This window comes from Delphinapterus leucas, chromosome 8, assembly GCF_059928025.1.
Source record: "Delphinapterus leucas isolate spDelLeu-1000000601 "Yukka" chromosome 8, BTC_Dleu_Yukka2, whole genome shotgun sequence".
In the NCBI taxonomy this organism is placed as follows: Eukaryota; Metazoa; Chordata; class Mammalia; order Artiodactyla; family Monodontidae; genus Delphinapterus; species Delphinapterus leucas.
The window spans coordinates 82,408,165-82,432,808 of NC_143136.1; the positions used below are offsets into that span (position 1 = coordinate 82,408,165).

General features: G+C 37.8%; 1 pseudogene; it reads right to left on the reverse strand.

The window, feature by feature from the left end:
- Nucleotides 1–9,410: 9,410 nt before the first annotated feature.
- On the reverse strand, nt 9,411–10,669 carry LOC111172940 (large ribosomal subunit protein uL24 pseudogene; annotated as a pseudogene).
- Nucleotides 10,670–24,644: the final 13,975 nt, after the last annotated feature.

The following is a 24,644-nucleotide window of genomic DNA, read 5'->3' on the forward strand; positions in this document are numbered from 1 at the left end:
AGATGATTATGCGTCTTTACCATACTTACATTTTTTTAGAATATTGATAGTCACCAACTTATCAATATTAGATTGGTGCCCACGGTTTTAGAATTCTCTATTAAATCATTCTTAAAAGATGATATTAATCCTTGATTCTTTAGGTAATCCTAGGATTCTAGGAATAGACAGAATTTTAAACCTCCTCTTTTAAGTCTCTCTGTGAGATACAAGGGTATTTGTCATTCAGCTTAAACATACCTTATGATGAGATTTCACAATGCTAGTTCATTAAAATATCACATACTTTTTACAATAAGGAAGTTGTCCCATGATTATACTCTCTGTTTCTGCAGCCTGCTCTTTTTCAGCCTTCTACTCAAACATAGAATGATTGATCACAATCTATGATTCCTTTCTAGATATTTGAGGAATATTAAGACCTATCCTCACATTAATGACCTTTTCCCTACTTCATTTAGGCTTTCCTCCTGTCATTTACTAAACATTCATATATTGGTTGAACTTCTCCCTGTCAGGAAGAAAGGGAGAAGTAATTGTCATTCTATCTATGCTATGAAGTTTTGTCATTCTATCTATGCTGCGAAGTTTTATTCTAGAAAACAGTACTCTGATTAAGACCTGGTCAGTGATCAATATAAAGGTTTTGTTATTATTTTTATTGTTTCAGTTATATCATGATTACCAGATAATATTCTGCCTGTTTATGTAAATTTCTAACATCTATTTCTCTTATTTAGGTTATTTAATCTGCATTTGTCCCCATTAAAGGTCATTAGACTTGTGAAGATGACTTAGAATTTAATCATGTTTTCTTAAGTAATAGGCATGCCAGCTAACTTTGCATCTTTGGCTAGTTTAATAAGTATATTCTCAACATAAATTCTGAAATCACAAATGAGAATAATAAATAAAGCAGGACTTACAAAGCTGCTATGCATTTGTGGATAGCTACTAGAAAACCTTAATTTGCTTTTCAGGCAAATGAACAATAGCACACAAGTGAGAAAGTGCTATTTATAAAGAGAATAAGGGGCTATAGAAATTTATTTATGCTTTGGCAATTAAGTTCCAAATGGCTGATGAAATGCCACTCTCAGATCCCAAACAGAAATCAACTTTAGCTGGATTTTCTCTGCCCCTCATTTTGAGCAAAAAACTTACCTTCTCAATCACTTAAAAATGCAAGGAGGGGAGAGATTTCTCCTCCAAATATCTCTCTACAGCCTGATACCGTTTTCCCTCTCTGGAGCATACCTTTCCCATTATATCTACCAAAATACAGTATATACAATCTGTTCCGTTCCGTGTCTGATATTAGTATCCTTTTGGACAAGTTTAGGAAAAAACTATAGATAGATGAAGTAAGTTACTGGTTAAGATATTGCTTCATTAGCTCAGTACAGCCTGAAAACAGTAAGCCATCTCTCTTAAGCAATCTCAGTTCTTTCATTTTCTGCTCTCTCCTTGAGTCCAAACCCTTGAAATCACTGCCTTTTCTTTCTAGTTCAGTCTACCCCCATTCTCAAGCTGACGGCAGATAAACCTTTTTGGAAGACCATATCATTGAAGGTGCAGGGTCCTTTTCTGCCTGGATCAGTTTCAGGCTAAAGCTGAAGTTCTTGTAGGCATCTGAATGTTCAGTCTGTCCAGGGTCACTGGGATCAAACCCACAGAAATCCCGTGATCAGGCTTCCTTCCTTTATTCTGGATGTGTGGTAATATGCAGAGATTGCCTGAGCTCAGCTTTTCATTATCAGCCCTTCTTGAGTTTGTTCTTCACCTTCTTTTTTCATGTTCTTTACCATCTGAACCTAGAGTTTTCTTAAAACCTTATTTCTTCCTAGCACCCCTGTGTAATCCACACTATGTTCCCCTCTTTCTTCCTCTAAACATATACAAACAATATCAATGACCTACCTGAGTGGCCCCCAGTTTCCAGCATTCAGGGATTACCACCACTTTGCTATTACCTCTCTACTTTTCTCATCAAATTATTAAATACAGTAAAGTAATAGTATATTTCACCTCAATTATACTTTAGTCTGTCTCTCTGGACATAGATCCAGTTTGGGGGATGATGACAAGGGTAATTTAGAGGATATCTGATAAGATGCACCACAGCAAAAGAGATTGAGAATGTACTTTAAGCTTTGCTTATTTTAATTTTTTTGTTATAGAAAATGTTCAAAATATACCAAAGTAGAGGAATACTATATTGAACTCTCAGGTATCCATCACCCAATTTCTACAATTATCAGCTATTTTTTAAATATATTTTTGGCCACTGTATCATATTAAAATTGCTTTCTCAAAGATTATTATCCCCAATGACCAAACTGTTTTTTATTCTAAATCTGGTCCTGAAACCAAACTAAAACACAGGAAAAGAAGAGGAAAAAAAGAAAAAACAAACAAACTGAATACAGAGGGATATCTCTTTTATATTATCTTTACCACATAAAGCAAGTTGCAACATAAAGTGTCTTATAAATTCTTCCTTGAAACAATGGCTGAAGGGAATTCTAGATGATTGGAGTTTGCTTTTCTTTTATCACACTAGTGTTGTCATAGTTACCCTACAATGTAGTCTTCAATGAAACCTCTGGACAAAAGATAGAATCAGTTTCAATCTAGGCAGGTTAGGGTCTGGGGATATCTATTTATGAGGAAGTATTAACAGCTGCAGCATCTCATCAATAAGAGGGAAGAAGTTTACAAAGAGCTAAAGTAGTCTGGTTTATACCACCTCTAGGTTATGGAAGAATGTGACAAAGCTACAAAGAGTAGTTAGCCATCACTGTGTTTCCAGTGATTCACATAATGACAGTGAATCAAATGATGTTTAGTGGAAACCTGTCATGAGGATAGTTTCCTTAATATCTTTATTGATGACATAAAAGAATTCAGAGAATACTGTTAGACTCATAGTGAACTGAATTAGGTGGTTTGCTAATATCCTAGGGCCCAGAGAGAAATGACCTTGAAAGTTGGTAAAATGTTAGTCTGAAAACAGGGTGTGGAATCAGAGGTGACAAATAGAAGGTGAGGTTTAAGTACAAAGAAACTCCCATAAATTCAGTTTGAAAGATAATTCTTCCACTATGCTTTTCATTTGATGGACTTGCACTAAAACAATGTATCCATATGGATCTTTAAAAAAAACTTTAAAATTCTGTATACAAAATGGAGGAGTCTCCAAGGTTAATGGCACAATCAACAAAAGTAGAGAAAATTTTACCTTACAAAATAAGATTTAAAAGGTGTAAAGTATGTTCTGAAGAATGCTATAGTCTGAATGTGTGTGTCCCCCACAAATTCATATGTTGAAATCCTAACCCCCAAAGGTGACTGTATTAGGAGGTGGACTGTATGGGAGGTCTTAAGTCATGAGGGTGGAGCCCTCATGAATGGCATTAGTATCCTTATAAAAGAGGTTCCAGAGATATCCTTAGCCTCTTCCACCATGTGAAGGTACAATGTAAAGTCTGTGACCCAAAACGGGCCCTTGATCAGCCAGGCTGGCACCCTGATCTCGGACTTCCAGGCTCCAGAACTATGAGAAATAAATTTCTGTTGTTTATAAGCTACCCAGTCTGTGGCATTTTGTTATAGCAGCCTGGGCAGACTAAGAGAAGGAAAATACTGAATGGTCTATTTTGGTGGGTTTTTTTTTTTTTTTTGGTATGTTTAGAAAAGATTAAAAAGAAGAGAAAGATTTAAAGGAGCACACATTCTATTTGGGCATAATTCCCTTACTCTTAGGTAAAGGAACAAAAATAAGTAAAAAATGTATTCCACTTAGTTCTCTTTCCAAAGTGTAGCTTTGACAGTGTACTTTTTAGTAGAAAGAGTCCACTGGCAATGAAGAGGATAGTTTTATTTATTTACTTATTGATTTGGTGGGTTTTTGGTCTTTTTTATTGAATCATAATTGACATATAATATTATATTAGTTTCAGGTATACAACATAGTGATTCCATATTTTTATATATCATGAAATGATCACCGTTAAGTCTAGTAACCATTTGTCACCATACAAAGTTATTATAATATCATTGACTATATTCCCTATGCTGTACATTACATCCCCATAACTTATTTATTTTATAACAAGAAGTTTGTACCTATTAATCCCTCTGACCTATTTCACCCATCCTTTGCCCCCTCTCCTCTGGCAACCATAGGTTTGTTTTCTGTATATATGAGTCTGTTTCTGTTTTGTTCTTTTTATACAGTATTTGCCTTACTGTGTCTGACTTAACTTCAACTAGAATAATACCCTCTAGGTCTATCCTAGTTATCGCAAATGGCATGAATTCTTTCTTTTTTACTGTTGAGTAGTATTCCATTGTATATATACCACATCTTCTTTATCCATTCATCTACTGGTGAACACTTAGGTTGTTTCCATATCTTGGCTATGGTAAACAATGCTGCAATGAACATGGGAGTACATATCTTTTTGAATTAGTGTTTTTGTTTTCTTCAGATAAATACCAAGAGCTGGAATTGCTGGATGATACGATAGTCATATTTTTAATACAACTCAGTACTGTTTTCCATAGAGGCCACACTAACTTACATTCCCACCAACAGTGCATGAGGGTTCCCTTTTCTTCACATCCTCCCCAATAATTGTTATTCGTTGTCTTTTTGATAATAGCCATTCTGACGAGTGCAGTGTGAAGGTGTGAAGTGGTATCTCATTGTAGGTTTCGTTTGTATTTCCATGATTATTAGTAATGTTGAGTATCTTTTCATGTGCCTGTTGACCATCTGTCTGTCTTCTTTGGAAAAATGTTTATTCAGGTCCTCTGCCCATTTTTCAATTGGGTTTTGTTTTTTGTTTTTGTTTTTTTTTTGATATTGAGCTGTATCAGTTCTGTATATATTTTGGATATCAATCCCTTACAGGATATATTGTTTGCAATTATCTTCTCCCATTCAATAGGTTGCCTTTTTGTTTTGTTGATGGTTTCTTTTGCTGTGCAAAAGTTTTTTAGCTTGATGTAGTCACATTTGTTTACTGTTGCTAGAAGATAGTTTTAACTGACCTTTCACTCTCCCCAGCAGCAAATGGTTGCTTATGACTAAGGCCCTAAAGGAATAGCTTCTCTGGGGTGGCACAGTCTTTCCCTGTCCTGTACCCTAAAATGTCATATGTTCACATAGTTCAAAATTTTCAAAATATGTAAAAAGGAACACAGTGAAAAGTTTTGCTCTCACCCTGTCCACCATTTACATAGCTCTCTCACACACACATACAGAGAGTGCCATAATCAGTTATTATTTTCTTATATGTTCTTGCAGAGTTTCTTTATACATCTTTTTTTAAAAAAGTAGCATACAACGTATCCTGTTTTATCGATTACTATTTTTTTTTTTTGCCTTTAACAATACATCTACATATTAATGATCAATACTAGAGAGATCCTCACTTTTTTAAAGCCACTGTGCAGTACTTTACACTGTATATGTTCAATGACTTTTTAACCATTCTCCTATTGATGAGCATGTGAGTTGTTTCTAGTTTTTATTTCAAGCAATACAGGCCTGGATAATGTTACACATAATGTCATTTCACATATGGGCAAATATATCTGTAGGATAAATTCCTAGAAGTGCAATTGTGAGTCAATGGGTATATGCAGTTTCAATAAACCTTGCAAAATTTTCTTTCATCAGAGTTGTACCAATTTCAACTCTCCCAAATGTATGAGAGGGCCTGTTTTCCTATAAGCAATAAAATGTATTATCAAGCTCTTAGACCATTGCCAATCTGAAAAGTGATAACAGTGTATTGGTGTGTGGTATGAATCCAACATCTTTTCTCCACAGGTAGTCTGCCATCATTTAGTGAGGTGTTTACCTCTTCACCTCTGATTTGAAATGCTATATTTTTCATATATTGAATTGCGGTATGCATTTGGAATTATTTCTGGACTTTGTATAATATTCTATTAGTCATTTTATCTAATGATGAACCAGTACCACACTATTTGTGTCCAGGTTTTTATGTTTTAATATCTGATAGTGCTAATTTGCCCTCATTGCCCCTTTTTCCCCCTCAGTTTTTCTGCCTATTTTTGATTAATTATTTTTCCATATAAACTTTATGATCACTTTGCCTTGTTTCAAAAACCCCACTGTCAATATTTTTCTTATTGGGCTCATGTTGAAATTATAAATTAACTCAGAAAGAATTGACATCTTTTTGGTATTTACCAACTAGGTACATCTTCCCTTTGTACAAAATTTCTTATATGTTTTCCAGTAGTTTTTTTTTTTTTTTTTTTTGCGGTATGCGGGGCTCTCACTGCCGTGGCCTCTCCCATTGCGGAGCACAGGCTCCGGACGCGCAGGCTCAGCGGCCATGGCTCACGGGCGCAGCCGCTTCGCGGCATGTGGGATCTTCCCGGACCGGGGCATGAACCAGCGTCCCCTGAATCGGCAGGCGGACTCTCAACCACTGTGCCACCAGGGAAGCCCTCCAGTAGTGTTTTAACATTTCTTATTAAGTTTATTAATGTGCCTTTCATCTTTTTTCTTTTTTTAAATGAGTACTTGAATCCATTATATATTCATGCCATTTGTTGTCTTTTGTGTATTAATTTTGTGCCCCACTACCTTGCTAAATAGCTTTTTGGTTGAATCTCTTGAGTTTTCTAGGTATATAGTCATAATACTTAGCTGGATGAATCCTAATGGATGCTGTGGAGGAGGAGAAATTGGGCTTTTCAGTTTAGTGCATGGAAGTTCCTTCTGACAAATCTCAAGAATGACAAATATGGACATATTATGGACTCTTTGATACTCTAGACCAGACCAGGTAATGCCCAGTATTCAAAAGCTGTAGGATCGTTTTAGGAAGAATTTACTGGAATAAGGATTGTTTTCAAACAAATAATTCATTATTATCTTTTTGTTTTGTTTTGTTTTTTGTTTGGGGGGAGTGGTTTGCGGTACGCGGGCCTCTCACTGTTGTGGCCTCTCCCGTTGTGGAGCACAGGCTCTGGACACGCAGGCTCAGCGGCCGTGGCTCACGGGCCCAGCCGCTCCGCGGCATGTGGGATCTTCCCGGACCGGGGCACAAACTCATGTCCCCTGCATCGGCAGGCAGACTCTCAACCACTGCGCCACCAGGGAAGCCCCCATTATTATCTTAATCTCAGTTATCGTAATTGTCATCACATGTTACATGTAAATATAACTTGTATTGAAAAATTAACTAATATAAAGCTACCTATTTGTTATCACCATTGTTATTACCAAAAATTTCAAAGATATCTCTAGGGTATCCATGTAAGGTTCAATGGAGTTTAACTCTAATACAATATGGCAAAGAAAAAAATCCAGTTGTATGCAACTAACTGTCCATCAGTCTTGCAGTAGAATTTGTGGTTAAGTAGCCTAAATGAGTTGCTTAGTTTGTGATGGGCACAGAAAATCCTCCTTGCTGAAGTTACTAAACCCTCCTCACCTAACAATGACATCCTCTGTTGATCTTCAGGGCATGGTGTCTCATCTGTTTAGTTTGGCCTTTTATTTGACTTTCATTGACTTTGTGGCCAAGCCTGTTTTCTTTGTTTGATGTGTTAACCCAAATATGTAGGTGAACTCAACCATTTAGTGATGGGCATGTAACTTTTAATAATAACACTTATTTTATTTGATAACAGAATGCAATTTTCACTAGTAAATGGAGAAGCAAATGTTTGACTTTTGAGTAATAGCTTGCTATCTTTTAGAGGAGTTGTCCAACTGTCTTTTGCTAGGAAACACAGACTTCTGGTTGCTGAATTCCTGCCAACTTTTTTTTTTTTTGTATATACAATGTTCAACCTTAGATTAGATATATACAACTTAAAGTCTTCTTAAAGTGCTTGCTAGGATATTAGCACCTTTTAGTGCTAGTTTCTGGAGAGCTGCAGCTGTCACCCAAGTCTTAGTACTGAGCTAGCCATAATAACATGAAATTTGGTGTGTTGAAGAATCTTCTCATTTGAGGTACATCACAAGTTGTCCATATTAGAAAAAATATACGCAGTCATACTGGGCTGTGTGCCAATGAATATAAAAGACGTGCAATAGAGGAACCAAAGATTGTGAATATGTAGATTTGTACCTGTTGGCACTGAAATCCTGATTTGGTCTAGTAAATTCAACTTTATTGCCTTGTTTCTGCTTTGGTTGAATCTCAATATTTTACCTCTCATCTACAAAATTCTCTAAAAATAAAGCCAAGATATAAAATGCTTTTAAAATCCTAAATAAGTTTTATATAAATTTCAGTTTTCTCTGAGACATTACTTCTAAAATAAAACCAGTGAAACTTCAAAACAAATAACATGAAGAACTGACATCTTAAGTCACTATTCTGTGTGCACTGAGAGATGCTGGCACTTGGAATACTCTCATCATGCAAATCAAAACTACAATGAGATATCATCTCACACCAGTCAGAATGGCCATCATCAAAAAATCTAGAAACAATAAATGCTGGAGAGGGTGTGCAGAAAAGGGAACACTCTTGCACTGCTGGTGGGAATGTAAATTGATACAGCCACTATGGAGAACAGTATGGAGGTTCCTTAAAAAACTACAAATAGAACTACCATATGACCCAGCAATCCCACTACTGGGCATATACCCTGAGAAAACCATAATTCAAAAAGAGTCATGTACCAAAATGTTCATTGCAGCTCTATTTACAATAGCCAGGAGATGGAAGCAACCTAAGTGTCCATCATCGGATGAATGGATAAAGAAGATGTGGCACATATATACAAAGGAATATTACTCAGCCATAAAAAGAAACGAAATTGAGTTATTTGTAGTGAGGTGGATGGACCTAGAGTCTGTCATACAGAGTGAAGTCAGTCAGAAAGAGAAAAATAAATACCGTATGCTAACACGTATATATGGAATCTAAGAAAAAAAAAAAAGTCATGAAGAACCTAGGGGTAAGATGGGAATAAAGACACAGACTTACTAGAAAATGGACTTGAGGATATGGGGAGGAGGAAGGATAAGCTGTGACAAAGTGAGAGAGTGGCATGGACATATATACACTACCAAACGTAAAATAGATAGCTAGTGGGAAGCAGCCGCATAGCACAGGGAGATCAGCTCGGTGCTTTGTGACCACCTAGAGGGGTGGGATAGGGAGGGTGGGAGACCCAAGAGGGAAGAGATATGGTAACATATGTATATGTATAACTGATTCACTTTGTTATAAAGCAGAAACTAACACACCATTGGAAAGCAATTATACTCCAATAAAGATGTTAAAAAAAAAATACGGGGCTTCTTTTAGTTTCAAGTGTGAATTACTTATATAAATGTCCTTGTAGAATCTGTTTATGTAGAGACCATACGGGATGTTAGAAAATGTTTTCACTTATTTCACAGGCCTTTTGATTTGCTAATATACTTAAGTTTCAATATTCAATAGTCATTCATGTAACCTTTTCTTTTATTGATGTGGTTTTGAAAAGTTTCAGGTGCCTATGTGCAAATGCTTCTCAAGAACATTTCCTTGTCTCTGGGGTGTGCTATGACTTTTACCCTCTCTTTGTCTTTTTTCTGGATTATTTTTAAAACATAGTGGTTTTCAAACATAGTGCATGTTTCAGAGAAAAGAATAAGACTTGGAGAAGAGCAGAGGTAGAGACAGGCCCATGTTTCTTCACATGGCCAGCAGAAGGGCAAAGGAAGGCCTTCTCTACTATTTTATGATTGACCAAAACACTTTAAGAGAACACTTTAATAAAAAGGTCCCTAATTTTATTCCTGGAAGTCTTTGATTATCTCAGTCTTCTGGCCCAAACTGATAGCAAATCAACAAGCAAGAACTTGAAACAATTTCTCATCCTTTTGCACAGTGGGAGTATGGGGCAGCTGGTAGGGTTAGGGAGTTGTTGTTTTTTTTTTTTCATTTTAGCAGGTATTGTATATAAATTATTTTATTCCCACATCTTCTCAATTGTTTCTTCCCTTTTTAAGCCCTTTTCCTCTCCTACTTGGCAAGATTTGGCTTTTCATCCAGAGATCTTTTTGCAACCTTTGTTCACTTTTAGCCTGTTGATAATCACCTTGCTGGGTTGAATGCCCACACGGACAGTTGTGCCACTGGCTTCTCCTGCTGCACACGTTCAGTGTAGATGATACATTTCTTCCTGTAAACTTGAACTGCTTTGCCAATTTGCTGACCTTTGTAGTGTCCTCACACAACCTGAACGTCATCATCCTTTCAGATGGACATGGGTTGGACATTGTACTTCTGTCTCAGCTCTTTGGAAAGAGGGAAAGACATAATCTTCCTGCGAAAGTGGGAAAGTGAGTTGAAATGCTTTTATGGTTCTTGCTCTGGTCACAAGTCACAAAGGGATTGAACTTCATTTTGGCTGTTGCTGCTTCGGTAATGACCACAACAGGGAAGAGAAGATGGAGTTTTCAGAGAAGTTTCTCTAACTGTAATCTCTTCATTTGTTTGAGGGTGCAGTTCTGCCTTTCTAATCTCTGGTCAGCCTTTTGCCTGACCTACTCAATGTTTTTCCTTTGAAAAGCTGGGATTTATAATTTTCACACACTTGGAATCCTAGTCAGGCATTTAGTTGCCCCTTTTAAAATTAAGGTTTGGTTTAATCTTTTTTGTTGCTGTTGCTGGTGGTAACTTTCTTTCTAAGTTTAAAGAGGCATGTTTTAGACATATTAGGAAGAGAATGGCCTCTGGAGTCAGACATGTCAGGGTCTGAACCTGTATTCCCCATGTACTGATTTTTCACTTCTTAAACTAGTTATATTACATGTCACATGTAAGTTGGTTGTAATAAGAATTGGTCTTATTACCATAAGACCACAGGTCTTATGTGATTGCACATAGGATCTGCTATGAAAATTCACTGACATCACACTTGTAAAGTACTACCCAGAGCCTAACACATGAGTAACACTCTGTACACATGAGATTTCTTAAAATTTATTTGAGGTATTCTAATGCTTATTTATTTTTGTGAAATGATTTATGTTTAAAAAATAAATATATGTATATATAATTTCATTCATTCATCAAATATTTGTTGTACAACGTCTTTATGCCAGGCACAGGTTTAAAAGGTGGGAATATGTGGTGAATATTTAACAAATATTAAATTTATACAAGATTTTGTATTCTTATGGGGAAGACAGACAATAAACAAAATAAACATGCAAAATATATGTCAAATGATGATAACTGCATTGGAAAGGGGGTTGTGCCCTGAGCAGGTAATGCTTGAGTGGAGACTTAAAGGAGGTTAGAGAGTAAGCTGTGTATCTACCTAGGGGAAGAGGGTGTAAAAGTTAATAAACAGTAAGCTCAATTAAAACACAGTTTTCTATTTTATTCAATTTATTATTTATTTATTTATTTATTATTTATTTTTATATTTTTTAAACATCTTTATTGGGGTATAATTGCTTTATAATGGTGCGTTAGTTTCTGCTTTATAACAAAGTGAATCAGTTATACATATACATATGTTCCCATATCTCTTCCCTCTTCAGTTTTCTATTTTAAATGTCAAGGGGGTGCTCTCATGCCCTACCATGATAGCAGAGCCCAACAGGAAGAGGAAAACTTCCTTTTGCCTGGCAAGAGCTCAGCCAAGGAAAGACTGTCACAACTCATTCAATGAAAAGCCACTATAACTAAAAAATCTCAATTCCTCCAATGGACTCTTTGTTTACTATAGCCCTGCCAACTTCCTTTTCCCTCCTATAAAAGAATTCTTCTCTCCTTCTTGGGGGAACTTGCATGTGGCTCACCACAGTTGCAGACCCTGAACTGCTATTCTTTGTTGATCCTGAATAAACCCATTTTTGCTGGAGGAATAACTGGCGGTCTATTGTTTAAGGTCCATAAGGGGATGGTAGGTACATTATCCTGAGGCAAGGAGGTCAGTGTGTCTAGAGTGAAGTAGGAGATGTGGTCAGATAGCAGAGGCTATATCATGAGGCACCTTCTAGGCTATATGTAAGGACTTTTGGTATCACTCTGAGTGAAAGTGGATCCAGTAGAGAGGTTTGAACAGAAAAATGGCATGATCTAAGATTTTAAAAGAAAGCACTCAGGCTGCTCTGTTGAGAAAAGACTATTAGAAGGACTAGGTCAGAGGCAGGGGAGACGAGTGAGGAGGCTGTTACAGTGAATTGCAGGGGCCTGGACCAGAGTGGTAGGTAGCAGAGGAGGCAGTGCGAAGTAATTAGAATCTGGATGTATTTTTGCATATAGGGTTGATATGACTTCTTGAAGGATTATTGTAGGGAGTGGGGAAAAAAAGATAAGTAAAAGGTGACTCCAAAATTTTTGGCCCAAGAAACGGGCTAGTTGCTAGTCACTGAGAGGGAAAAACTGCAACATTAACACATTTGGAATGGAGGTAAATATGGAGATCAGAAGTTTGGATTGGAAACATTTAAGATTAAAATGCCTATTAGGCTTAGAAGTAGAAATGTTCATTTGGCTTATAAAGTCATGGGACTAGATGAAAGCTACCAGGGGAAGAGTGTATGTAGACAAGAGATGAAGCCCTGGGCCCCTCTAGCATTACGAGGTGCTGGAGATGAGGAGGAACTATCTGATTTGTAAATATGTTGCTTGTCGTGAAAGTGTAGGGGAATATATTTTGAGGAAAACTATCTATATTCCACCTTGCTTCCCAATTCAAACCCTAAGAGAGTGAGGTATTGGCTTCCTGGAATAACAAATATTGCATATCTCTTGCTTAAGAAGCATATAATACTAGAAATGGTCACGGAATTTGTACAGAAAGTAGATTTTAGAAAGTCATCTCCACACTGGAGATACTAAAACCCCTAAAAAAAAAAGTCTACAGCAAGCATCAGTGAACTTAGAAATGGCTTATAAATACACCAAAAGTAGAAAAGTGGGGTAATGAACAGGACTGGAAAGTGATGGCCAGTGTTTCTAGGAAGTAGAACCATGCAGCTGGTTTAGAAATGGTTTATTTTAGCGACAAGCCTTGGTGCAGGTTTCTAAAGAGAATATGAATTTGTAGAAAGGAGAGAATTTCAAAATCGAGAATGGCTTATTATCCACTGGATTAGCAGGGCTAGTTTTTCAGTGAGTGAGTCATTTCTTCCTTATTTTATCACTCAGTATCCCTGAAACAGAGGGCTCACTTGGAAGGAGCAATTGAGGAGAATTTAATGAATGAACTATCTGTAAAGGTGTAGGTAGGGTTGAACCGGTAAGAGGGGCCTGGCTAGACCTTCTATAGGCCCAGGGAGCAGGGAAGGCAGCTGTGCTGCAGCTGCAGGAGAGGATCAGCTGACAGTAGCTGTGGCCTTCAGCAGAGGAACGCAGGCACTGCTAACCTGCAGTCTGGCATGGAGGGAAGCAGAAGAATAAATACTCAACCTCACCATCCTTCCATTTCCTGATGTCCTGTTGGAGCCTCTCATTGGTGGGATGCAGCAGGAAACCAGAGGGCAAGCAAATCTAGTGATGTGGTCCATACAAGTCAGCCTCCTGGGGCACAGATCAGGTCAGGAAGGATGGAGAGTGGATGGAGAGACAAAATGAAACCATCCAGTACACTTATCTCCATAAGAAAGTTTATAATAAGGTTTTGGGAAAAGTCAGAGGATTATGAGAATTTTGGCACCATTAAGAACTTTGAACCATCATGAATTGAATGATGGATTCCCACTCCTTCAATGTTCAGTCTTTAAAAAAAAAGCTCACCTTATTTTCCCCTTTCTTCCTTTATTTGGCATCATTGTCCTATTTGATTGTTTTGTTTTGATAAAGCTCTGCTTATATTTGTTATTCAGTATTTATAAAGGCCTTGACATGCCTCTTCCCATATGAGAAGAGTCTGCTTCTAAGCTGGGTACCAGGTTTAAGCTATACAAAGTCTCGCTTGGCTATGGCACTGTGTAGTTTGTTTTCAAACTTTTCTTCTTATTAGTTGTACAGATGGTCCTCAACTTACAACTGTTTGACTTAGAATTCTTCTACTTTTACGATGGTGAGAAAGACATGCATTCAGTAGAAACTGTACTTCAAATTTTGAATTTTGATCTTTTCCCAGGCTAGGGATATGTGGTACTATCTTCCTTCCTGATGCTGGGCGGTTAGCTGTTGCTCCCAGTCAGCCACATAATCAAGACGGGAAACAACTGATACACTTATGACCATTCTGTACCCATAGAACCATTTTTTCACTTTCAGTATAGTATTCAATAAATTACATGAGATATTCAACACTTGATTATAAAATAGGCTCTGTGTTAGATGATTTTGCTGAACTTTAGGCTAATACAAGTGTTCTGACCACATTTAAGTTAGGGTAGGCTAAGTTATGATGTTCAGTAGGTGTATTAATGCATTTTCGATTTATGATATTTTCAACATATGATGGGTTTATTGGGACATAACCCCATTGTAAGTTGAGGAAGATCTGTAATTGGATAACTTGTCACTAGAGATAGTTAAAATTCTCATTCTAGCAAAATAGTCACTCCCTAAATTGTAATTTTTCCCCTTCCATACACTGTTTCCTGTTAACCTCAATATTTGCAACCATTCTCTTTATGACTCTAAAACTTTCTCACTACAGACACCTCGTGAACATATTCAGTTCCACTATATAAGTAGAGTCAGTAAGATGAGGTAGAGTCTACAGAAAACATGTCACAAAATTATAATATTCAGGATGTGTAAAGTTATATTGAAAATTATCTTAGAACAAACATCATAATCTATTAGGAATATGCCAATCATTTGTAAATATCCATTACTTTCTCCTAAATGCATGTAGTTTTTGTCAAGGACTGCTAACTCTTCCCTAATATTGATTTTCTCCTTCTTTCTTTAGTAATAGAACTCTCAACATGTAGCTGGGCACAAGCCTGCTCAGATAAAGACCACATTTCCCAGTCACTCTTGCTGCTACATTTTGGCCATATGTTTTAGGGTCCGAAAAATGGTATGTGAGCAGAATGCAGCCACGCTGGTGAGAGCTGTAAAAGGCATCTTTGACCAGGGATGAAAGCCATGACTTGAGAATGGTAGAACAAAGTAGTAAGTGTCTAGGTCCTCAAGACCACAGAGCTGCTATATAAGCCCTGGACTGTTTATGCTCTAGCTCTTACAAGAGAAAGAAATCAATGTCTATTTGTTTGAGCTATTGTTTCTTGGCCTTTGTGACAGCAGTCAGATGTATCCCAATTTACTCATGGTCCTTCTAATAAAGGCCTGTGTGCTAAAGTACAACAGTAGTTGCATTTATTATCTGTTGATAGAGAACATACATAATGACAAAGAGGTATTATAAATGCAGGAAGATTTTAAGTGAATTTTTAAAAATTAATCACAGCTACAAGCATTTGAACACATAAGTGAGATATATTGTTTCTTCACTCTATTGATAATGCTTGGACTGGCAATGCGGACTTAAGGACTCTGCCAGACCCCTACTCCACATGAATTTTTGAAGTCCATGGACTTAGGCCTTAGAGTTGAAAATGAGATTAGGCAGTATAAGAGCCAGCTTAGAAGGTACAAATAAAGTCTGAAATGCCAGGTCAACTATACTGCTGTAGACTATAACCAGGTACATGAAGAGAGCTGAGGCCCAGAGGGTCCAGCATCTAGAGTGGAAACTGTGGCAACTTCCCCAACATCACTTTAATGCTTTCCCATCACAGAGCAGTCATCCCACTTGGTAGGGAGGTGCTGGGTTGAATAGTGTCCCCCCAAATTCATGTCCACCTGGAACATATAGAATGTGACTTACGTGGAAATAGGATCTTTGCAGATATAATCAAGTTAAGATGAGGTCATGCTGGATTAGGGTGGTCCCTAATCCAGTGATTGGTGTCATTATAAGAAGAGGGAAATTTAGACACAGACCCATAGAATATCACCATGGGAAGACAGAGGCAGAGATTGGAGTTATGCTGCCACAAACCAAGAAACACCAAGGACTGCCAGCAACCACCAGAAGCTAGAAGAAGCAAGGAGGGATTCTTTCTTAGAGTCTTTGGAGAGAGCATGGCTCAGCAAACACCTTGATTTTGGACTTCCAGCCTTCAGGATGATAAGAGAACAAATTTTTGTTGTCTTAAGTCACCCAGTTTCTGGTACTTTGTTATGGCAGCCCTAGGAAACTAATACAATGGAACTGATCCTACCCCCAGTTGCAGGATGGGAATATATTCATGTTTAACAACGAAGGCATGATCCATCCAAACAGAAGAGATGCCTCCTGCATTGCTGGAGCTGGGTCCAAATGGATCCCTGCTTTGCAGATGTTAACTTTTTACTTGCTGGATAAAGACGGATCAGAGGGATTCAGGCTGATGCAGTGAGGAACATCTGGGAAACTTAGGGCATTGGCTTCTTATCACCTGGTTTAGAAGCACTTCAATATTTTAAAAACCTATGGAGTTGTATCAGTGTGTGCCAGGCACATGCCTTGGTTGGTCTTTCCTTCTTGCCACTACAGGTGATTCAAGAGTGGCCCAAATTGGGCCAATCAACATGAAGCTCAGGACTTTTATTCTTTGGCTGGGGGAGAACATGCCCTTTCTTGAGAGGTGTGAATGGGAAAGAACCCTGGTTGCTGTGAGCTGAAATTTTACAACCTGGAAAGAAGCTACCCTAAGGACAGAGCCAACAATCAAAGAAGGAAGAACTACACAACTGCAGCCAAATCATTTGGAACTCTGGTCATTTGCACCTGAATCTCTCCCATCCTTTGAACTATTAGTTATTTGGGCCAATAAATTTGCTTTATTGTTTCTGCAAGTTTGAGTTGGTTTTTCTGTTGTTTGTAACTAGAAGCATCCTAACTGATATAGTCCCTGGAACTTTCTTAGCAGATACTTATTAGGTCCTTCTCTTTGAAACATCTTATTTTGATGTCCACTAGTGTAATTATTTTGTAATTACCTTTTACCTTTGTGTTCCGTTAATAAATGAGACATGAGGCAGGCTTTAAGGAAACAGGACTTTGATGAAAGACTACTGTCGTCAATTTTATACTGAATCCTTATTTTAGAATACAACTCAAAAGCAAATAGACACGTGTATTCACACACACACACACACACACACACACACACCTGCAATTTCCCCAACTGCATTCCATGCCGTACATAATAAGAACTAACTTGTATTATAGATGCAGTTGACGGACAAAATGGTACAAACAAATGGGAGAGGATCTGTAATCTACGCAGAATAGTGGAAAAATAAAGTATTAACTCAAAGAAATATGGCTTTGTGAATAAAATTCTCTTCCTTAAGAATAACTGAAAAATAAATCAAGTGGTAGTGCAAGGGCCAATTTAAATATAGAGGTTAGCAAAGGAATGGAGATGGAGAGAGATGAATAGAGGCAGCCAGGGAAAAATCATGAAGCTGAAACTCCTTTTCCTCTGTCTCAGCCTTCAAAATAAATCTCTCTTTTGCAGGGGCCATTTCAAAAACAGGGCTAAGGAGGGGCAGAAACAAAGCACCAGTGTCCTCTGTGGCCCCTAAAAATGAAAAATTTGAGTTAACTCAGTTGACTTAGGTAACCTTGAATTACTGTTCATCTATTTGCATACTGAATTTGAGGCTTCTTGCTTTATACTCTGCAGTTACTGTCTATACATTGTTAACAATAAATATTAGAAAATGCAATTCCAGATTTAGCCAACATTTCAGTCACCTCTGATTGATTTTGAAATTAGTATATTGCTCTCAATAATAATGAAAAAGAATTTTAGAAAGGAAACCATGAAGATGATAAAGTAGCTTTTCCCAGTATGCAATGCATGTTAAATTGCTGGTGTCTGAAGAATATGGAACTGAGATTTTATCAATACATGCAGTATCACACATTTCCTATTTTAGTTGCTAATTAGTATTCAGGTGTGCAGCAGAATACATGGAATTAAATGCTAATGCTGTTTCATTTGTGATTTAACGTGTACAAGTTGTTACTATATACAGCATTACCTTGTCTATGCACATGTATAATTTTTTTTCTTTTTTCTTTGTAATCATATTATCTTCATGTATCATTTGATTCAATCTTCTAAGGGCATGATATGAATAAATATTCTCGGTTTCAAAAAAAATCATTACCTTCTATAGTTTAGAAATGAAAATAAGAGCTATTTGAGAGTCATTTTTAAAAGGCTTTAAATGAGGACTTAGTTTAATTGGCCCACTAGTATAGAAGTTTTAGCTTTTTCCTATATTTTGTTTCACTTAATTTGTGATTAACAGCTACATAAAATTGAGAACCACCTAATGGAAGTAGTTTTATAAATATTGCATGCCATTTTATGTTCTTCAATTTGTACTTCCCTTATCATGCATTTTTATGTTAAAAATTTCAAAGTTAATGTGTTAGGAAGTAACTAGCTACTTTAGTTAGATTTCTCTTCCTTAAAGAAAATTACTATAATGGTCATTTTTGCTAAAATGCAATTACTGTCACTAACAGTCAATCATATTTTTATACGAGAAACTTTAACAACCTTTGAATGCATTAAAAAAAGTATATGAAAAAGACTCAGTGTGAAATAAGACTAGACAACCAACCTTCCTCCACCTGAATATTTGATGTGAAAAAACTCAGTTCCCTTTCTTGTAATTCATTTTAATGCCTATCTAAGATCACTGTGAAAGTTTTGTAATATAGTAGTAAGCAAGTTTCTTAGAATATCATTGAAAAATGCTATGTGTATTCAACAACTTGTTACTATTATTGTTTCTGGTGAATAGTTTACCCCTAATCCATAAGAATCTGTAGTTCTCAAGTTTTTCAAGTTAAACCAAAAGACATAATTTGAAAAGGTTTAACACTGTTATATTCCAATAGATGAAAACATCTCCACATGAAAAGTGAAGGTTAGGAAATACAAACTGTATCAGCTCTTGGCTTTTATAAAAAGATCACTAGTTGTGGTCAGAAATATTTTTTGTGTGTGTCTCAAAGTATTGTGTAGTCACATGGAGATGGTATTTTTTCCCCAAAGCATCTGTAATATACTCATGAAGATAGAATACTAAATATACATGAGATTACTGCTACTCAAAACATTATACCCCTCGTATAGTATTGGGAGAAACAGATGACTTGGTCCATACTGTTATTTAATAAGGTGTATTGACATGATGAATATGTTTAAGTGGGACATTAAAATATACTAAAGAGGGCTTCCCTGGTGGCGCAGCGGTTGAAAGTCCGCCTGCCTGATGCAGGGGACACGGGTTCGTGCCCCGGTCCGGGAAGATCCCACATGCCGCGGAGCGGCTGGGCCCGTGAGCCATGGCTGCTGAGCCTGCGCGTCCGGAGCCTGTGCTCCACAACGGGAGAGGCCACAACAGTGAGAGGCCCGCATACCGCAAAAAACAAACAAACAAAAAACACACACAAAAAAACTAAAGAATATATTATGGGTAAAATAGATTATTTTATGTAGCTATTGTACTAAAACACAAATTAACGTCTCGTAGCATAGGCGATCACAGCTCTGTTCTCTCTCTTAATCCTCCCTGTCCTCCTCTCTACCCTCACATCTGTTTTGTCTATTTCCTGTAGTATCTTTAATGGTATCTCCGTCCAGCTAGTCTCCTAACCTGTATACAAGAAAGGAATTCTGATTCCTCCCTCCTCCTTAGCTCCTTCATTCAATCCATTACTACTCATTTCCATTTGAACATTACAGGGTGTCTAGTTTAGCCCCGTGTCAGGCTTCTCTGTAACCCCCATAAGGTCTCTGCGTAATCAGTCTCTCTCCTTTGTCATTGTCCCTTCTCCCTGCTTCCAGAGTCATCTTTCCAAACTCCTTGACATGACATATTATTTCCATCCCATTCTGTCTGTTCTCGCTCCCTGTCAGCTTCCTGGATATCCCTTCCACTGTGATATAGTTAATCCACAATGTCCTATTACAGCTGGCGCTGTCTTTCTTCCTGGAATACCATTTTCTAGAGTCTCTGATTAGAAAATTATGGTTTCTCTATCAAGATCTTCATCTAAAAGGCTTTCTCTGACACCCCAGGCAAAATGACGTGTTTGTTCCTCTGTGCTGTCACAGCTGTCTGGATACCAGTGGTTCGTAGTGCTGTCTGTGTTTCTTGAGCTTTCCTCTCCTCCACTCTGAGCTTCTTGAGGACAAGGACGTATCTTATTCTTTTGGGTATCCCTAGTGCTAAGCTTAGTGCATGACAATACAGTGGGCTCGAAATCAGAGTGAAGAAATGAGGGAATGAAGAAATTCTTTGGTACTTTTAGTTGTGAACAAATTTCAGTGCTATTACTTAAGGATTAACATTCTGTCCAGAAACAAAGCCACTAAGAGAAATGATAATTTTAAGCCAAACGATAAAAATTAACTTTTACCAATTTACCTCAAAGTAAAATCCATTACAATTAGAGGTCATTCTTCATTATTAGGAAGCCTCTCCATTTTTATGGATTCTTTTTTTTTTTGTATTAAAAAATATGAGTTGTGCATGACCAATGGGTAACAGCAGCATGCATCATTATTTGTTAATAAAAAAAATTCCAAGCAAAGGCAAAACATTCCAGCATAGCTGCTGGACATTAGATTTCTTTCATTTCCCTCAAAGCTAAAGCTGCCCATAAAGTTCATCTGGTGGCGATATTTTGAATGCACTTTACATTGAGATAGCAGCAGGCCAGTGCTATCTCCCGAAAACTGCGTTTGGTTCTACTGCCAATATGTGCTTTTTTTTCCTACAGTTCATCTGTTATCAGAGAACTAATAAAGGTGCTTCTTTATGTCACTGTCATGCTTTCTAGAAAAGGGAAAAGAATAATAACATAAACTACAACATCTTCCCTCTCTCCATTAACAAAGATCTTACAGCTCTTTGATTTAAAGTACATTTGCATTAGACACCATTTTAATCTGGCCATGACCCCTGGATTACTTCAGGAGTGGCTCCTCCTTCATTCTAGGGATTTCGGTGGAAATGACAGCCCCAGTGTCCCACCAGCTTCTGCTGTGGGAGCGGGCAGGAAACCCAAGTCTGTTCAATCATAGTATCTCATCCTTCTATCTTACAGTGTTTGATGCAAGTGGTGGGCAAATGATCTGGACAAGGCAATTTGGAACCATTCAATGTGTGTGTGTGCGTGGGGGTGGGAGGAGGAGAGAAATGGCTTATTTATTTTTTGCATCCAAGATGTAAGGATGCACACTTGGGAGATACTGGCAGCTATGTCTTCTGACAGGTGGAGATAGCCTGCTTAGGGTACGAAAACATGACCCTTACCCACAGAGAGAAGCAGAGACTAGCATAATTGAGAGATGGTGAATAAACCCTAATGATACTATTTGCACCCCTGAACTTAGCTCTGCCTGAAGTGACAGCCGTCCTTAAATTTCCAGGTATACGAGCCAATAAATCCCCTCTTTTTTTCTTAAGCTAGTTTGAGTTCTTGCAACCAAAACAGTATGCATCAGAGTGACATTATGATGAAAAAAACTAAGTGTTATGGCTGTTTAAGTATGAAATGTCAGGGTTAAATACATAAACTCATGATCTGTTACCACATGGGAAGTCGATTCTGGACATGGACCCTCTGACATCTCTCAGTGTTTTCTGCCCTAGAACACTTGAAAGTTCTAGCAAATCATTTTATTTCATACTCACCTATTTTAAATACAACTTTCAGTTGATTCACAGTAAAAGTACTAACGTGGGATGATGTCTTTTCCCCTGTCAGTTTCCCCACATTCTCTTCCCATGTGGTTTCAGGTTAGAGGTGGCCACAACAGAAATTTGAGCGGGATTTGGCACCAAAGGGCAGCCACTTCTAGGCTCAGAGGATTGCTTCAGGGCAGGTGCTGTTGAACTTTGTGCATATTGTCACAGACCTGCTGTTGGCAAGGAGCACCTCCTGGGCCCACAGCACCTCCAGCTGCCATCGAACTCCTTCAGCTTCTGAGAATCCTGGGCCGGGGGCACATACAGCTCTGTAGCAGAGGATGCTGGCTTATCTCACAAGTTGCCCAAATCACTGGGACTGGAGGCAGTGCTGATTAGGTGAACTTACAGTTTTTCCTCGCAGGCTGCAGTTTGTCCTTGGTTGCCCTACTTCATTCTCTTCCTGACTGCTGATGCTCAGGCTTAGCACCAGATTTAGAGGCAGCAGACATCCATGATTGCATAAGCCTAATGTCTACAGTAGTGAATTCCTTGTTCTCTGTCACTCATACTGGCTTTTCCTGTCTGATGGAACCCTAACTCACAAGCAGGCTGTTTTTTGTTATTCATTTCTAAAGCAATCTGAGAGCTTCTCTCTTATTGGGAAACAACACTGATGAGGTTGAAAAAATACAGGCTTTGTACTCAGGCTTTACATGCTACCTTTGGCACTTTGGTGCTTGTTATCTATGCATCTTTGACCAACTTATTTGATCTCCTGATGCCTTAGTTTCTTCAGCTATCAAATGGGGACGAGTATATCTGCCAATGGGACTGCTATTAGGAGTCACAAAGAAATAGCATTTGTTTTGCCACTAGACTATTGTTCATTATTGCAGTCCCAGCATCTAGCTCAAAAATTACTATATTGTACCTATTCCATAATCTTTTCTAAATTGATGGATAAATGAGTATGTGCTTAATTCATGTTATTCTCCTCATTCTTTATTTGAGGAGTTGTGGTAGAATAGATTTTTGCTCAGATAATACTTAGTCTCTCCCTCTTCAACATCTCCAAGAGAGAAGTTTATTTCCCTCTCCCGTTGATGTTGAACTTAGCCATCAAGTGACTGCCTTGGCCAGTGGGATGTTAGAAATATGAGCAAAGGTTTGACATGTGCGTCCACACTAAGATTTTCCCACTTTCTCTTCTGTCTCCATCAAGAAAAGAATATACCCAAGTAGCCACTGCTTCAGCCTGGGCCTCTGAATGAGACCAGTGAATGAGAGCAATTCTGGTCTAGTCCGAAGCAAAGACACTCCTCCAGCTGACCCACAGATATGTGACTAAGAATCAATGCTTATCTTTCTGACTTAAGTACTGGGGTGGTTTGTTACAGAACACTCGACTGATACAGAGGGGGTTAATTGTAAAGATAGAACATATACTTATAGATTTAGCATGTAAAAGAAACTTTAAAATTCACTTGGGTCAATGTGCCTATTATAAATTAGATAGAACAATTAGATTGAACAATAGTTTAAGACTCTCTTTGGTCAGATTAATCCATCTTCTAACATAGCCCATAAGTACCAATTCTGGTCATAGTCCTGGAATAGCTGGAAGGGGCATTCAAAGAGCATAAGACTTGGCAGCTATCCTCGAAGAGTACAAGAATATGTCCTTAAGAAAAGTGAGAATCTTCTTTAAAAAAAAAAAGATACCTCATCTCAGAGTCTTCAGCTGGCTCAGTAGGATCTTTTTGTTGCTTATCATTTGGACATGTAGAAAGAATTCTGCACTACTTACAGGCCGTGACCTTGGAGAAGAAGAAAGTCAACTTCATTTCCTCATCTTTAAAAGGAGGATATAATAGTTACCACCCAATGGAGTTGTGAAACCTAAATGAAAGCATGAATACAAAGCTCTTAGCACACTGTCTGGCACATAATAAGTGGCCAGTATCAGTTAGCCCTTGTTGTAGTTGTTATTCTCATGTGTGACAGAATGTTTGGGTAAGAGGCCCGGTTAATTCTGCCATGCTAAGCCATGGTGAAGTGATAAGTATATCATATATATATATTTTTTACAACTATTCTTATGGAGTCTGTTGGATAAGATTTAAAGTTTCCTTTCCTTGGGTAAGGAATCCAAATACTCTTAGTTATCTTAGCTGTTCACTTATGAATTATCTACTATTTTTTCACATTTCTTATTTTATTTGTAAAGACTATGAATCAAGGAAGGTGTGATCTGAGACAACAACAGTGGAACAATAATAGCCTGGTACAGAGTACATATTTTATGATTTTATTTTATTTTTTCTGGCAATATTCATTCCCATCCTATCTTTCTCTATTCTTAGCCAAAAGTTTGGTAGGTGGGACTTACCCTATTTTCAGCCCTGGACTGGACCTTGTTTGGCTTTTCAGTATCTCTTCCCTGTGGCCCTTGTGATTGGTTCAGAGTTAGGCATGTGATCCAATCTGGACCAGAAATATCCTGAACCAAAATTTGTATTTGACTGTTGGAGTCTTTCTTTTCTTGGCTGGCATGATATTAAGATATCAGCTGTGCAGTTGCTGCAGATGGGGCCACTAGGGGCAAAGACATGGAGCTAGAGAATAAAAGCAACAGCAAGGAAGGTAAAGTGTGGAGATGGAGACAAGTTGCCTCACGGGTAAAATCCATGAAGCTGCTAAATTCAGCCTTGCCTCAAGTCGGAACTGCCTCTGGATTTCAGCTCCTTAAGCACTGTTTAAAGCAGCTTGAGTTGGGTTTTCTGTTATCTGCAACATAAAGAGTAATGCACCTACATGCCACAACCTTATTTATATAAGCCCTGTGAAGAGCTCAAGTGATCAATAATAAAGATAAGGTTTTAAAAGGCCTTTTTTAAAATAAATGAAAGTTCTGCTTTAGCACTGTGGCACATTCAGCTGGCTGCCCAT